This window comes from Marmota flaviventris, chromosome 2 (assembly GCF_047511675.1).
Source record: "Marmota flaviventris isolate mMarFla1 chromosome 2, mMarFla1.hap1, whole genome shotgun sequence".
In the NCBI taxonomy this organism is placed as follows: domain Eukaryota; kingdom Metazoa; phylum Chordata; class Mammalia; order Rodentia; family Sciuridae; genus Marmota; species Marmota flaviventris.
In genome coordinates, this window is record NC_092499.1 from 90,098,232 (window position 1) to 90,112,776 (window position 14,545).

The window sequence follows — 14,545 nt, forward strand, 5'->3', positions numbered from 1 at the left end:
GTCGCTGGGTTGGCAGACGTGAGAAGAAGCGAAGATGGCGGAGTGAGGAGCGCCTCGGCCATTTGGCCGTTTGGCCTCTGGGCCGGGGGCGTGCAGGCCCCCGGGAAGCCGACTGCGTCTGATGGACCATGTGAGGTGAGCCGAGAAGGGAGACTACGAGGGGACAAGGAGGCTGTGTCTTGCCCAGCCGTCCGGGCACCGTGTGTGCGGGAGCCTGCTGGTAACAGAGCACTTCCAAGCTGGAATTGCCATCCTTGGCCGCCCCAGGGCAATCCACACCGCCGTCCCGGTGTGTCCCTCAGTCTACTTGTTCAAGCCTCCTCCCGGCTCCCCGCCCTTCCCTGTGCCTTGCTTTTGCCTGCCATTGTGTTTCGGTTTGTTCCTAGGGGATTTCACACATACTGGGCTTTCGTGGCAGCCGATTGTCGGTCACCGATTTTTTTTTTTTAAAGAATTTCTTTGTTTTATTGATTTATTTTCATCTTTCGTCTCACGACTTGGTGCCCACGCTGTTGTCTAAGGCTCCAGTGTCATTTGAGGCCTTTTGTGGCCCTGAGTATTTTTTTTCTCCAGCCCGTTGACCTTGAGATTTCGTGTAACAGGTTACCCCTGGATTTTCATTAGCGTTTGTGTATCTCAGACATCCCCTCGAACCTATAGTATATCCAATCGCTTCTGCTCCTACCTCCCAAACTTTTATGATCCCGAGAAAGCAGCTTTGTCCTTGTCCTCGAAAGTCTTATAATGGCTGTATGACGCTTTAATTTCGGCTGAAGCTAGGTCACAGTGGTATTCACTGTTGATTTCTGATCCAAAAGTAAGGGAGTGAGTTTACAGAGCTTTTTTAAACAAAGAGAAATAGTTTGGACAATGTTATTAGAAAGTAATTTGTGTAAGGTGTTCAGGTTGCATAGCATCAGTACTGTCAGACATTTGTATTCTTTTCCTTTTTAACTCTATGGGGTATCTATTCCTAATTTGGAGTGTTATAACCCCTGTTGGATCTTATTTAAATTCCATGCGTTTCTGCTAATGGGTTTCTGAATTGGTAAGGCCTTATTAAAACTGTGACAGGTTAGTTGACTCGAGTTCAAATGGAAATATTAATACAAATGAATGTTTTTTATAGATTATGTGCTCTTTGCTGGTCCTGGATTTAGGAGAGCTGAAAATAGCGTAAAGAAGCACTTCTAATTGAGACTTTTTTGTTGCTTTTGTCCGTTTTTTCATTTCATCCAAGAGAAGGAAAAAAGAGCTGGCCAGAAGAAAATAATGTAACATTCTTACAGAGGAGAGTGTATGTATACTAAAGCAAAGGTTTTAAGTAGATGACTATAAACTACTGGAAATATTATGCACCATTATACATTTTCCGGGGAGGAACAAAGTTTGATAGTCTCATCAGGAAAAGAGGAAAGTGTTTCATAAATCTACCACTTCAAGAGTTTTGACATCTTTTGAAAGTAGGTGCCAGTGCAGTAGAGAGTAACTTTTTGCTAATTGTTTCTTCTGAATTGTTTGTATTAGTGATTTTTTAAAATATTTATTTTTTAGTTGTAGTTGGACACAATATCTTCATTATTTAGTGCGGTCTGGAGGATCGAACCCAGGGCCTCGCACATGCTAGGCTCTGCTGCTGAGCCACAATCCCAGCCCCTGTATTAGTGAGTTTTTTACAGTAGTACATATAGCACCAGTGATGGCTATATCCTTACCTAAATGTTATTTTTATTTTTCAGAATTCTTGTCACACAGGATGAACACTTTCCTTACATTTAGGTGCTTTTTATTCATCTCAAAACAAAATTCTGAACTCAGGATGTGGCCGGTAAGTAGCAGTAGGCTAATCATTTCAAATAATATTTAAGCAGCAACAAAAGGTGAATATTAAATTGACTATAAATTATTGATAGCTGAGTACTTTATTTACATATATGTATCCTTGTTTTTTAAAAAGACAGGGTCTTGCTATGTTGCCCTCCTGGCCCTAAACTCATGGACTCAAATGATTCTCCTGCCTCAGCCTCCCTAGTAGCTGGGACTATAGACTACCACTACTCCTGGCGCATATTCTGTATTTTAACAGAAGCAATATAAAAAATTTAAAAAGGAAAAATTTTATCAGTTACCTAACCTATGATTTTTCATTGGCTATCAGAAACATAGGTTTAATTAGATGGAAGGAAATGAACTGATTAAAAAATAAATATTACTATGCAAGTTTTAGAATGTATTCACTTAGATTTCATTGTTATTTTTTTCAAAGTACTGGCTATCAAAACCATGCCTTGCCCATGCTAGGCAAGCTCTCTACCACTGAGCTACTTCCCCAGCCCTAGGTCTTTTTTTTTTTTTTTTTAAAGAGAGAGTGAGAGAGATAGAGGTAGAGAGAGAGAGAATTTTTTAATATTTATTTTTTTAGTATTTGGCGGACACAACATCTTTGTTTGTATGTGGTGCTGAGGATCGAACCCGGGCCGCACGCATGCCAGGCGAGCGCGCTACCGCTTGAGCCACATCCCAGCCCCCTAGGTCTTTTTTAATGTTGATGTTTATAGCTGTACATTTCCCTCTTAGTGTTACTTTCACTATATACATAAATTTTGTTTTTGCTTTTATATATGGGAGCTTGCATCCAGAAGCACTTTACCGATGAGCCACATCCCCCAGCCCTCTGTATTTTGTGACAGGGTTTGCTAAGTTGCTTAGGGCCTCAATAAGTTTCTGAGGCTGGTCTTGACCTTGTGATCTTCCTGCCTTAGCCTCCCAAGTTGCTGGGATTATAGGTGTCCGTAAATATGCTCAGCTCTGAAAATTTTTAGTATTTTTTTTTTCTCATTTATCTCAAGATATTTTCTAATTTCTGATTTTTTTCTTTCACCCATTGATTATTTAGATAGAGTTTACTTTCCATTGGCTCACTGATTTTAAATTCTGAGAATTTAAGGTTCCCAGGACAAAGCCAGTTAAATTCTTTATCATAAGAAAATGTCCAACCCTGAGCAACTTAGTGAGACCCCTGTCTCAAAATAGAAAATAAAAAGGGCTGGGGATGTAATTAAGTACCTCTTGATTCAATCCCCAGTTTAAAAAAAAAGACAATATTGAATTTGGTGTGATGGTTGGGCATTTTCTTATAAAGTATAATCCAAAGTATTAGTTTTTTTATGTATATTTTAAATATTGTTTTAAAAAATAAGCTCATGTAGAAGAAGTACCTGTCCTAATCTTTCTATTTTTAATTTATTTTGTATTTCTAGGTATTTCTATGTTGTCTTCTAGAGCGGGTAGTCCTGCTTCTTTTATCCAGCCTCTTTCCCTACTGAAATATGGATACCTTTCTACACATTACCTCCATGGTTTAGATTGGAAAAGATTGCTTTTCTTTTGTTCCACCTTTCAAATTCAACACAGAAAGAAGCCCTTAGGGTGCAGTTATCCTGCTGACTTCTCCCGGAAGAAAAAAAGCAATTGATGGGTCTTCTGCAATTTGCTTAATTATCAAAAAATTATTTTGCAAGCTGAAGGCTGACGTTTAATTTGAAACAGGTGCTTAGGTTGTGGTATTTGTGAATTCTTAGCCTTTTGCTCCAAACAAGAAGACTAATAAATGGCAAGTTTGGATGACTTCAGGTTTTTTAAAAAAATGTCTTCCAGTTTCGGCCACTATTATGATAAGCACATTTGAGACTGCAGCAGTAAATTCCAAATATTTGTTGTAATTTGAAAAGAAAAAGATGTTAAAAAGTTACATATATCTCTATATCCTGGTTCATCTTGTGACAGATTTACTGGATAGAAATGAAGGTCCAGTTTTGCAGTTAACCCTTTGGTATGATAAAGAAGCATAAAGACAAGATATCAAGATTGATTTCATATCTGATACCTAAAGAGAATCTGTACAAATACATATTTTTACATGTGTAAATCCACATTTTTGGATGAAAGGAGGGGTTTTTCTCCTGGAGACAGAACCTGTTATTTACTTTTTCAAGTCTTGGAACATTTGCTCTTTTTAAATTTTTTCATTCTTCTACAGAAGGACCAGATTGTGTAGCAGCTAAGTGAGTGCATGCTTACATTTAGTTAAAAGAATGGTAAAAGCGAACAACCCAGTTTGAGTCCATGATGGAACCCTGTTCACCTTCCTAAGATGAGAGGCTGCTGTATTACAGTTTTATTCATCCTGTTTTCTGGAGTCATATAGCACAGTAGAGTTAGTTTTCCGTGTGGCCAAAACTGGAAGAAAAGTAGCACGAGTAGTTTTTTAGATAAGAAGGTGAGATGGACCCTATAGTATGACCTGCTTTGAACTTTGGACATAGAAGAGAAGAAAAAGATAATGAGAAGTTTCCATATAACTCCTTTTTCCTAAGAAAAAGAAAAATGTCTTATGTAGCACCATTTGACTTTTTTGGAATTTTACATTACATAGTTCCATTTTTTATAAAGTCACAAGTAACTCTTTTCTCAACCCAGATGGGTACTTGGATTTATTTTTCTAGGTGGTAGGTGTAATGTTAAACTGAAAAAGCTGGGACTCAGGTAAATTTCCCCAGTTGGAATTGGACTTTCTCGTTACCGAGTGGGTCTATCTCAGAACCAATGTTGTCAATCCACTGGTTGTTTCATTGTAGATTTAGAAGAAATTCAGGATCTGAAAAAAAAACCTCAAATAAGAAAAATAGTTCCACTAAGAAATGTGGATTTTGTGTTTCGTTCATTATAGATTGAGAAGAAATTCAGGGTTTGGGGAAAAAGAAAACAAAAACAAGAAATATGGATCTTCCTTCTTTTTTTCCCCTTTAACAGTTATATGATGAAGACTAGAGTGGAAAACTGTTCTTGCTTTCAAACAAACAGGAGCATTGTATGATATCAAGCCTTTCATAAGAAGCATGGACACTTTATTAATGATTCTTAGTAGAGAAAGAATTTTAAACTTACTAGATGAAATTAAGAACAGGTAGTATAATTAGATCATCTTTGTTTTCTGGAATGGTTGCTGAGGGCCATGGGTGCGATGATGTTGGGAACACAGGGCAGATTTACCAAAAATTGAGAGTGATAGAAATTGCCAAAATGGGAAATGTTGAGCATTGTTATGATTAGATTGGTGAACTAATTTGATTTAGAATAAAAAAGCTTTTTCACAAAATACATAGTGTAGATAAAATATATATATATATATATAATTTTTAAAAAATTTCTTTTAATGTAGAGCATTTACTGAGAGAGATAAGAGAAATAACTTTGGTTAAAGGTAACTTAGATTTTTCTTTAAATAACCCCTTATGCCACTTCTTGATATTTTCCTTTACTATTTTGGACTTGTTAAAGACTGAAAGCCTATATACATATATCCCACTGTTATGTTGGGAATGTCATCATGGAGAATTTGTACCTTCTAGGTGTCATATCCATCTCCCCCATGTCTTCTTGGCAACTTTTTGGGTAGGGTCATGGGGCAAGGGATATAAGCACCAGTGGAACAACTCTGATCCACTTGTTTGAACAGGTGTCAGACCTGCCTCCTTCAGCATTTTTTCAACTTATAACTGAGAACCAGTGTTAATGATATCTTTCAAAGGAAATGTTTCCACATCTTACATGATTGACATTAGATGACGTTTAACAACATGGGCATATTCCAGTTGTAGTTGCCCAGTATTTACTTAATACATTTGCATTTTTCTCTGGTCTGTTGGTCCCTTTCTTGATGGCAAAAACTTAATTTTAGAAATGCTTCAATCTGCATTTGTGCTTCCTTTGCTTTGCTCATCCATGTTAGCTGGCAGTTTATCCTTTGAAAAGTCAAACAAAAACGGGATATGTGCAATAGAAATATATATATGTATATTTTAATACTTGTGGACAAATGTTACAAGTTGTTTAAGAACAACAAAATCACCAATGTCTTCCATTTTGAGATGTGTATAGTTTTGTAAGCATTAGTGCTTGGTAGCATATTATAGTGCCATGTTAGGGGTTAGTGCATGATCCTAGTAATAATTTTAAACTTCAGGATGAGTTATTGATAATAACCAATAGTGTAAAAAGAGTTGAAACTCTATATAAGACTTTTTTTTTCTTCCCATAAATACCTGAATCTGTGATATTCTCCCTGGGGAAAGGAGATTAAGGACAAATACAATTGTTTATGAATAGAAATGTGGGTTCACCATTAGAAACATCGTATTTGAGGACATAAATGCTTTCCATGAGCTGGCTAGAAACAGCTAGCCTTGTATCTCACAAAACCTCAAGTCAAAATGAGGCCCCATTTTCATGATTCTGTGTTGCTGTTAATTTGAGGTCAATTTGCTCTTATACTGTTTTCATATTATGTCTTGGGTTCATTCTTACTCCTTTTACATCTACAAATAGTTTTACATTCTGCATGTCCTACTAAGATGCTGTAATTGCTTCATTGAGTGCTTATATAATCTGCAGACTATTTGCTAATCCTGTCAGCAGCATGTGTGTTAATGCAAGAATAATATCAATGGTTTGGGAGTGTCCTAGATTGTTTCAGCCTCTTCTATTTCTGAATCTGCTAAATTGTGTACTGATGGGATTCCAGACCTTTTCATGAGCATTGGAAACATAGTTAAATGGAGCTTACCTACGTTGCCATATAATAATAAGTGGACTCTTGCCCTTGGTTACAGTAAGCCACAGATAACTTTCCCTTTTTTCTGTTTTCCCTTATAGAAATAAAACAGTCATTTTTGTTTTGAAAGCAAAAGATAGTTTTTTGTAAAAAGAAATTCCTACCTCTAATCGTCGTCTTGAGAACTGGGAATTGTTAGTTTTCTGAAGCGTTTTTCAAATCTCAATACTAAGAGTCCACGATTTATTAGCACAGATTCTACATTAGAAAGCTAGGAAATGCAAAACTGTTCTAATGTGGTGCATCCTCATGAACAAGCAATCTATAATAAGTAGATTTTAGTAGTAAATCTCTGGAGGACCCAGGTTTAGATCCCTATAGTGTACTTAAAGTTTTGTGCCTGGGAAGATCCATTTCTGAAAAGAATTTAAAACTCTGAAAAAGGTAAAGAATATAAAACAGCACAGTGTATAGGAAAGGAAATTTCTGTTGCAAAAATTTTTAAAAAGCCATAAAATGAACTAATAATTTTCAAGAGGTAGACTTTTAGCAGCAATAACGGTTTTGCATGTATAATACACTGCATTTGCTGTACAGTAGACTAAGTGATTACTACTTGAGTTTGTGGGGCTCTGTGATCAACAGAGTTAACAAAATGAAAAAGATGATCTAGGTACAGAGCATATAAAAGGTACTTTCTTTTAATTAAAACAGTATGAATGTATGACTATATCTGTATGAGAAATAACTTTTGTGTATGTTTCAAGGTTAAAGACCCTATTTGTTTCTTAAAGCAGAGGGTTGGAGTTATTGAAGTGAAATCCTTCTAGTGTTTAATATGGAAACAAATGCACTCTACAGCCCCAGTGAAGTCAAGGTGGGGTTTTTGCTTTGGGTTTTCCATGTTAAAATAGGTATTCACTGTATAGAATGGTATTCTCTTCTGCTTTGTCACCTTTCTCTTTTGGCTTCCTGGGTACATTTTTAAAGAGGAAAAGTGTGTGTGTGTGTGTGTGAGAGAGAGAGAGAGAGATTAGAGTTTAAAAAATTTTTTAAAAGCCAAGAACTTGTTTAGCTTGCTTTTCCTCATGTTTATGATTAAGGAAGTTATGATTTAAAGGTAAGAAGCAGGAGGACTGGGGAATAGCCAAAGACTATTGGTTTTGTGATACCTTGTTTAATGCAGTTGTGACAATGCCTGTGGCCTTTGACTACTTCTTTTAAGGAGAACCTAGCAAACTACTTTCCTGATCTGAGGAATTGCACAACTCACTTCAGGATGTAACAGTGAAACTAGGGTGACTTCTTACTTACTTTACCTCATGTCCAAGCTTGGCCATTTAGCACCTTGAAGGTCCCTGAAAAGGTCTGTGTACCTTTGTTTTCCTGGGGCAGGGGGACTAAAAGATAAGCATTATAGATTTCGGAATCACTTGAATCTTTAATTCTTATATGGCAACTCCAATGGACAAGGAAGGGCTATATTGATTGTAGCTTCTCTTTAAATGTCCTATACTGTCAGTCCATGTTAGACATTGGAACAGTCAAGCAATATTCAGACATCTGCATGATCATGAGGACATGGCTACTAATTACATTGATGTCAACACTTATTTCAAACAGTTACAAGATTATCCTTAACAACCATGTTGTTAATAGTTCTAACTGCTAAAGTATGCTACAAGTTTTTGTAGTCTCAAAGTATGTGGTTAAATGCTTTTCAAAGTTATTGTAGTCTCATGTTTACTCCTATGTACCTGTCATATGCAAAATATGAAGAGACCCTTGGCCTTCAGGAGTTTACATTCTCATGGTGCTGTTGGTGCAAGCAAATTGCTTCTAGTTTTTTCAGAACATTGCTTGGCTATTAATTATACAATTTGGAAGAATCCCTTGGCTAATAGTTTTTAAAAGCAGAGGGCTATGCTAAATTTCAGGGCACTGATGCTTGAGTTTACATTGTATTAGCTCTGCCCTTCAACTACTTTTCCCCAGGGAGCTGTACAGGTAATGCTCATTAATGTGAATCAGAAAAGAAACTATTCTGCCCAAGAGCTTCTTCATCATCCCATATATTACATGTTTTTCTATGATATGGCTGTCAATAAATGGCCAAGAAAACTTACTGCTACATAAGACTGTGCATCTCTTAATTCTCTTTTCTTTATCTAAGGGTTTTACATGGTTCTTTATCCAAAAGGGCCAGGATTTACATATAAGCCTTTTATAACTGAAGTGGTCCTAATTTTAAACTTTTTGTGTATGCTTAGACTTCTTTTTTGAAGTAGCATTGTGAAGATTTGGAGCACCTGCTTGCATTTCTAAGCAATTACTTTATTAACTCAAATTTTCAGTTGAAATTTTGCATGTCTCCTTGTTATTTTCCATAATTCTTCTGAATCAAGGGTTTTACTCTGCATGTTTATTAAAGCTGGGTCTGATTGAAAGTATAAGCAATAGTGGTGGGTCCATACTGATTTTAGAATACTAATATTCTAATGCATGACTGAAATTTTTCAGTGTTATGTGGTTATTATTAGTAATTTTATATATGCATTTAATAATGAAGCAATAGATACTTAAACCAATAGCTTGAATTTATTGAATTATTAGTTTTAATTTTCTAATTAAAATTATCTTACTTCCATTCAAAATGGGAAGTCAAAGATAAACAGGGGCACCCACAAGACATTCAAACAGTCAGGATTAGGACATAACATTGCCTACCCTCACCTCTTTCCTAGTCCCAATAGACCCCCCCAAGCATGTTTGAAAACAAGACACAAACTAAGCATGTTGAATGAGCCGCAGTGGCTATAATAATCAGAAAGGTGCAGAGTTTCAGAAAGGATAGCAACGTAGGGAATTAGTGTGCAGTCTAAAGGTATGGGGTTTGTCTGATAAGGTTTATGTAGACCTGTTTGGGGTTTCTTAAAACTAGTTATTGAGTCAGGCATGGTGGCACGCCCCTGTAATCCCAGCAGCTCAGGAGGCTGAGGCAGGAGGATCACAAATTCAATTTCAGACTCAACAATTTGACTAGACCCTATCAAAAAAATAAAAAGGGCTGGGGATGTGGTAAAGTGCCTCTGGGTTCAATCTCCAGTATTCACCCCTCCTGGGAGGGGAGAAAAACTAGTATCTTGAGCCAAGTGTTGTGGCACATACCTGACTTCCAACTACTTAGGAGACTAAGGGGAGGAAATTACTTGAGCTCGGGATTTTGAGGCCCACGTGGGCACCATAGTGAAATCACATCACAAAAAGTAATATACGCATATTTTAGATGTTTTAAGCAACTGTTCTGGATGATACTGATCAGCTATAAGGGATCCTGCAAGGGAGACATTCATCTATAAAGTTATGAAATTGCTGATATGTAGTTTCTTTCTTGTTACTGTATTCAAAACTTTTTTATTAATAATCAGAGTTTTATGCCTGACTTGGTGAGAATGCAGTTTCTTCCCTAAGAGTTTTTGATCCCAGGTACACAGGTGAAAACTTTTCTCTTTAAAAAATAATGATAATCTTGACATTTATTTTATGAAAAAACATCAGCTTATTGTGGTAGCATAAGGGCTGGGGGTGTAGCACAGTGGTGGAGTGCTTTCCTAACACGCAAGGCCCTGGGTTGCAAAAGAAAACAAGAACCTAGAAGTAGTAACCCTAGTGATTCTAAGAAATAATGTATAAATGTAATTCATAATGTCTGAAAGAAGCCTAAATAGAGAATTCAGGATAAGACTACATGATTTTCATTAGGCTCTTCCAGGTTTCATGTTCTATGATTGAAATCAACTTCGTATTTGCTTCAGGACTTTGCTACATATATCTTTGGGATGTATTAAATGGAATGGTGATTTCAGTGGTTCAGAATTTATTTAGGTTTGTCATTAAGATGTTTGCTTTCTACAGAAATATAGAAAGTGAGGTGTATCCCCCGTATGTAAATGTTCTTTGCCACTTACAGATAACATGTCTGCCAATCAATAAAGATTTAAGGTCTAGACTCTCCCTGTTATTCACTAAGCATATTTAGATTATTTGGAAAATGAAAATTCAAACGAATTTCTCCAGAAACTAAATTTTACTCATTTAAAAGAATAGTTGGCTTATGATTATGATTTTCAAAATGTTTTTCTCCTATGGCGTGGCGTGTCATCAATTAAAATACATTTTAGGGTTGGTGTGTAGCTCAATGGTAGATCACCAGGCTAGCATGCCTGAGTACCTGGGTCCAATCCCCAGAATCTCAAAAAAAAAATTTTTTTTTCTTTATCCCAAGGGTCAGGAAGATATTCTGGCAGTGATCTCAATCTTTAAACAGTTCAGTCTTGGAGTTTATTTTAAAACCACATACTCATCTTCATAATAAAATGTTCAGGATATTAAGTGTATATTATCAATAATTTATTTACTGTCCCCTAAGTACAGGACTTGACCACTATATTTATGTGCTATTCTACATATTCCATTGTACCATTGGTCTATAAGATGTTAAAAGAATTTTATTGAATATGTTTGAAGTATTACAAAAGGCAGCTTGCTTTTTAATCTATGCATCTTTGGGAGTTTTGAAGAAGATATTTATTCCTTGATGTAAAAAGGAACTGTTTTAAGAGTTGGAAACTCTGCACCTGTGTATATGTATATTTTTAGCAATAAAGCAGCATGGGCTGAGAATGCACTGAAATTTCATTGTGTTATCTGTTATTTGAAAGGGAAATTTTCATTTAATGCTATAAATTGTGATGGTAAAAGCAGCCTTTCCTAAGCCTGTGTTGACATTGGCTTTTAGTGTCAAAGGACAAAGGATCTGGGTTTCTTGACGCTTTGTGGCACTAAATTGTGACAGTTTCTGGTACATGTTGTCCAGTGGAACAGTAGCCATCAGGAGAAATATCATTTTTGAACTTAAACAGTTCCTGTTTTACCTTCAGGGTCAACATTGTTACATCTATGAACAAATAAATGCTTAGTTCTGGTCAGCAGTCAGTATAATAAATGATAAAACTATTCCAAAAGCTGGGCATGTTTGGTGCATGCCTGTAATCCCAGCGACTCATGAGGCTGAGACAGGAAGATTGCAAGTTTGAGGTGAAACTTGGCAATTTACTGAGGACCTAAGCAACTTAGCAAGACCTTGTCTCAAAAAATGGCAGAGGATGTAGCTCAGTGGTAAAGCAATCTCCAGTACAAAAAAAAAAAAAAAAACCTAGCCCAGAAAATCCTTTCCATATATTTCATATCTAACAAAGTCTTAACACTAAAATAAAAAATGCTGCTTTTTTGATTTAGGGGAAAAGATTTTTAAGTTTATTTTTTAGTTGTAGTTGGACACAATACCTTTATTTATGTGATGCTGGGGCTTGAACCCAGGGCCTCACACATGGTAGGTGAGCGCTCTATCACTGAGCCACAAACAAAAAAAAACCTAGCCCTATGGGAAAATGCCACAGTCTGGCTGGGCAAAATAACAGAGGTGACAAGCAACTTGAAGGGTGAAGCAGGAACTGAGTGAGAACTCAAAGTAGCGGGCACCCAAGGTAGCGGGAACCACTTCTCTGCCGAACAGCAGAGGTATATATACCTAACTAATTACACACAGCTTGACTCAATTAACATCATCTAGATACAGCAGTCAGCCAATAAGGAATCCTCATCATCTTAATGGCTCTCTGGCGTTGCTTCACAAACCACTCCTCCTGGCAAACTGCCAGGCGCCATCTTGACTTGATTTGCATCCCCAACATCTCCTCCCTTTTGTTTTATTAAACAACAGGTATGTGGCTTAGGGACCGTGCCTGTTTTAGGTTGTCCAATACTACATATGGTTCTTACCCTCATTGGATGATCTGACCTCAAATCGTCAGCCTCCTGTCTTAGGTTGGTACCATTGTAATTGGATCTTACCCGTCTTTGACTACCGGCCCATCACATTTAGCCATACTTGTGGATAATGACCATAGTGGTTTTTACACAAATACCATAAACAACCTGCCACAACCAGAAAGGAGGAGGATACAAAATGCCACGATACCAAGCCATTGACTGCTCCAAGTGAGAAACCCCTGGAAAAACTGTACCACCAATAACACCATCAGCAAAGATACCCTGGTAATATTACAATTTGTTGTATCAGTTCATAATGCATATAAGTGATACACAGTCCAGGTAAGTTCTGTAAGCAGCTCAAAGCAGAGAAATCCATTAATAAAGCAAATCAACTCTTTTGATTGAGCATTACTTGTTGAGTTACATTATTCATTGATGCATCAGTTTATACAGTTTGTGTGATAGCTATTCCAGAAGCTGTTGCGGCAGCAGCAGAAACAGAAACAGCTGTGATGATGGTAGCTGTAATTCTGAAGTCTCATTTAGTTTTTCAGTAATACTGGAAATTCTTCTATTTTTGTCTTAAGATAGGAATTCTGGCAACAATGCTAAAGAAAATTGTGCAGCATTCCAGCAAGCACCAAGAAAACAATTTTCTGAACAATTTAGTACATTATTCTGAACAGAATTATTAATATAATGAAAAGGAAAGGTGAAAGTAAACAGATCTGTTAACCTCCTTTTTTGTACACATATTAAAACAATACCCAATTTAAATTAAACTGTTCAAATCACGTGAATAAAAGATATTTGGATCCATTTTTTCATGAGCGCTCTTGATATATGGACATACGCACATACAGACATACAACACTTAACACAAGTGTGCACACGTAACACAATAGTAAAGGCCTTGTAGCTTTTCACAGGTGAAATCTCCATTGCAATGTTTAAAAACTCCACAGTTGATTAAAAAATAAAACTGATCAGAAAAACATTAACCTAGGTCTGTATGAGCTCAAAAAATAAAATAGAAAAAAGCATTCTGGCTACCACCTGGTTTTGACTCTTCTTTTGACATCCATCCTTCTTCCTGTAACTTGCATATGGGTTTGAAGGTATTCCCACAAGTAAGCTTCAAGGTTTTTTACATTTGAAATAGGCCTTTATGGTGCTCATTAGCCTCCAGGTGTAGGAGAACCATTATCACAGATGTAAGGATAGCTAAACAGGGGTTCTGGATATCAGCTGTTATGGATTTGAGCCAAATCATCTTTTTGGTCTGTAGAAATCGCTTTAGTTAATCTCTCTGGAATCCAAATTGGTTGCTGTTCTCCCTGTGGAAACACACAAACAGACCTCCAACTCCAATCACTGGGTCAGGACCTTTCCATTGTCCAGTTAGAATATCCTTCCAAGTAACTTTGGCTTAAGTACATTTTTTGGACACACGTGCCTTTCTGCAGCACTAAGTCCTTATGAATCCAAATTTAAAAAGTTTAACGTAAAAAGGGTTATGTTAAGTTTATCTTTGGGGGATTTATATCCCTTCCCAATTCCCTCTTTTTGTTTTAATAAGTACATTTTAATAGTTTGATGAGCTCTTTCAACTAGGCCTTGTCCCTGTGGATTATATGGGATTCCTGTTATGTGAGTAATGCCAAATGAGGAGCAAAATTGCTTGAAAGAAGTAGAAGTATAGCCAGGGCCATCATCTGTTTTTAACTGTTTTGGAATGCCCACAATGGCAAAATTTTGTAAACAATGAGATATAATATCTTTAGTTTTTTCTCCAGTATGAAGGGAGCCCATTAAATATCCAGAAGAAGTATCAACTGTAACATGCAAATATTTTAATTTTCCAAATTCTGACAAATGTGTGACATCCATCTGCCAGATATGATTAGATCTTAGTCCTCTAGGATTAATTCCAAGATTAACTTCTGGTAAAAAGGTCACACAATTTTGACATTGTTTTATTATATGTCTAGCTTGTTCCTTAGTTATTCTAAAACACTTTTGCAAGGTATTAGCATTGACATGGAAGGATTTGTGAAAATTTGTAGCTTCTTCTAGTATAGAAAAAATATGTATGTC

General features: G+C 36.6%; 1 long non-coding RNA gene across 1 annotated transcript; it reads left to right on the forward strand.

Annotated features, from left to right (window-relative positions):
* Window positions 1–11,306, forward strand: LOC114084799 (uncharacterized). The gene is made up of 3 exons (XR_003581368.2): window positions 1–135; window positions 1,740–1,828; window positions 3,261–11,306. It is a non-coding gene; the product is annotated as an uncharacterized lncRNA (long non-coding RNA).
* Window positions 11,307–14,545: the final 3,239 nt, after the last annotated feature.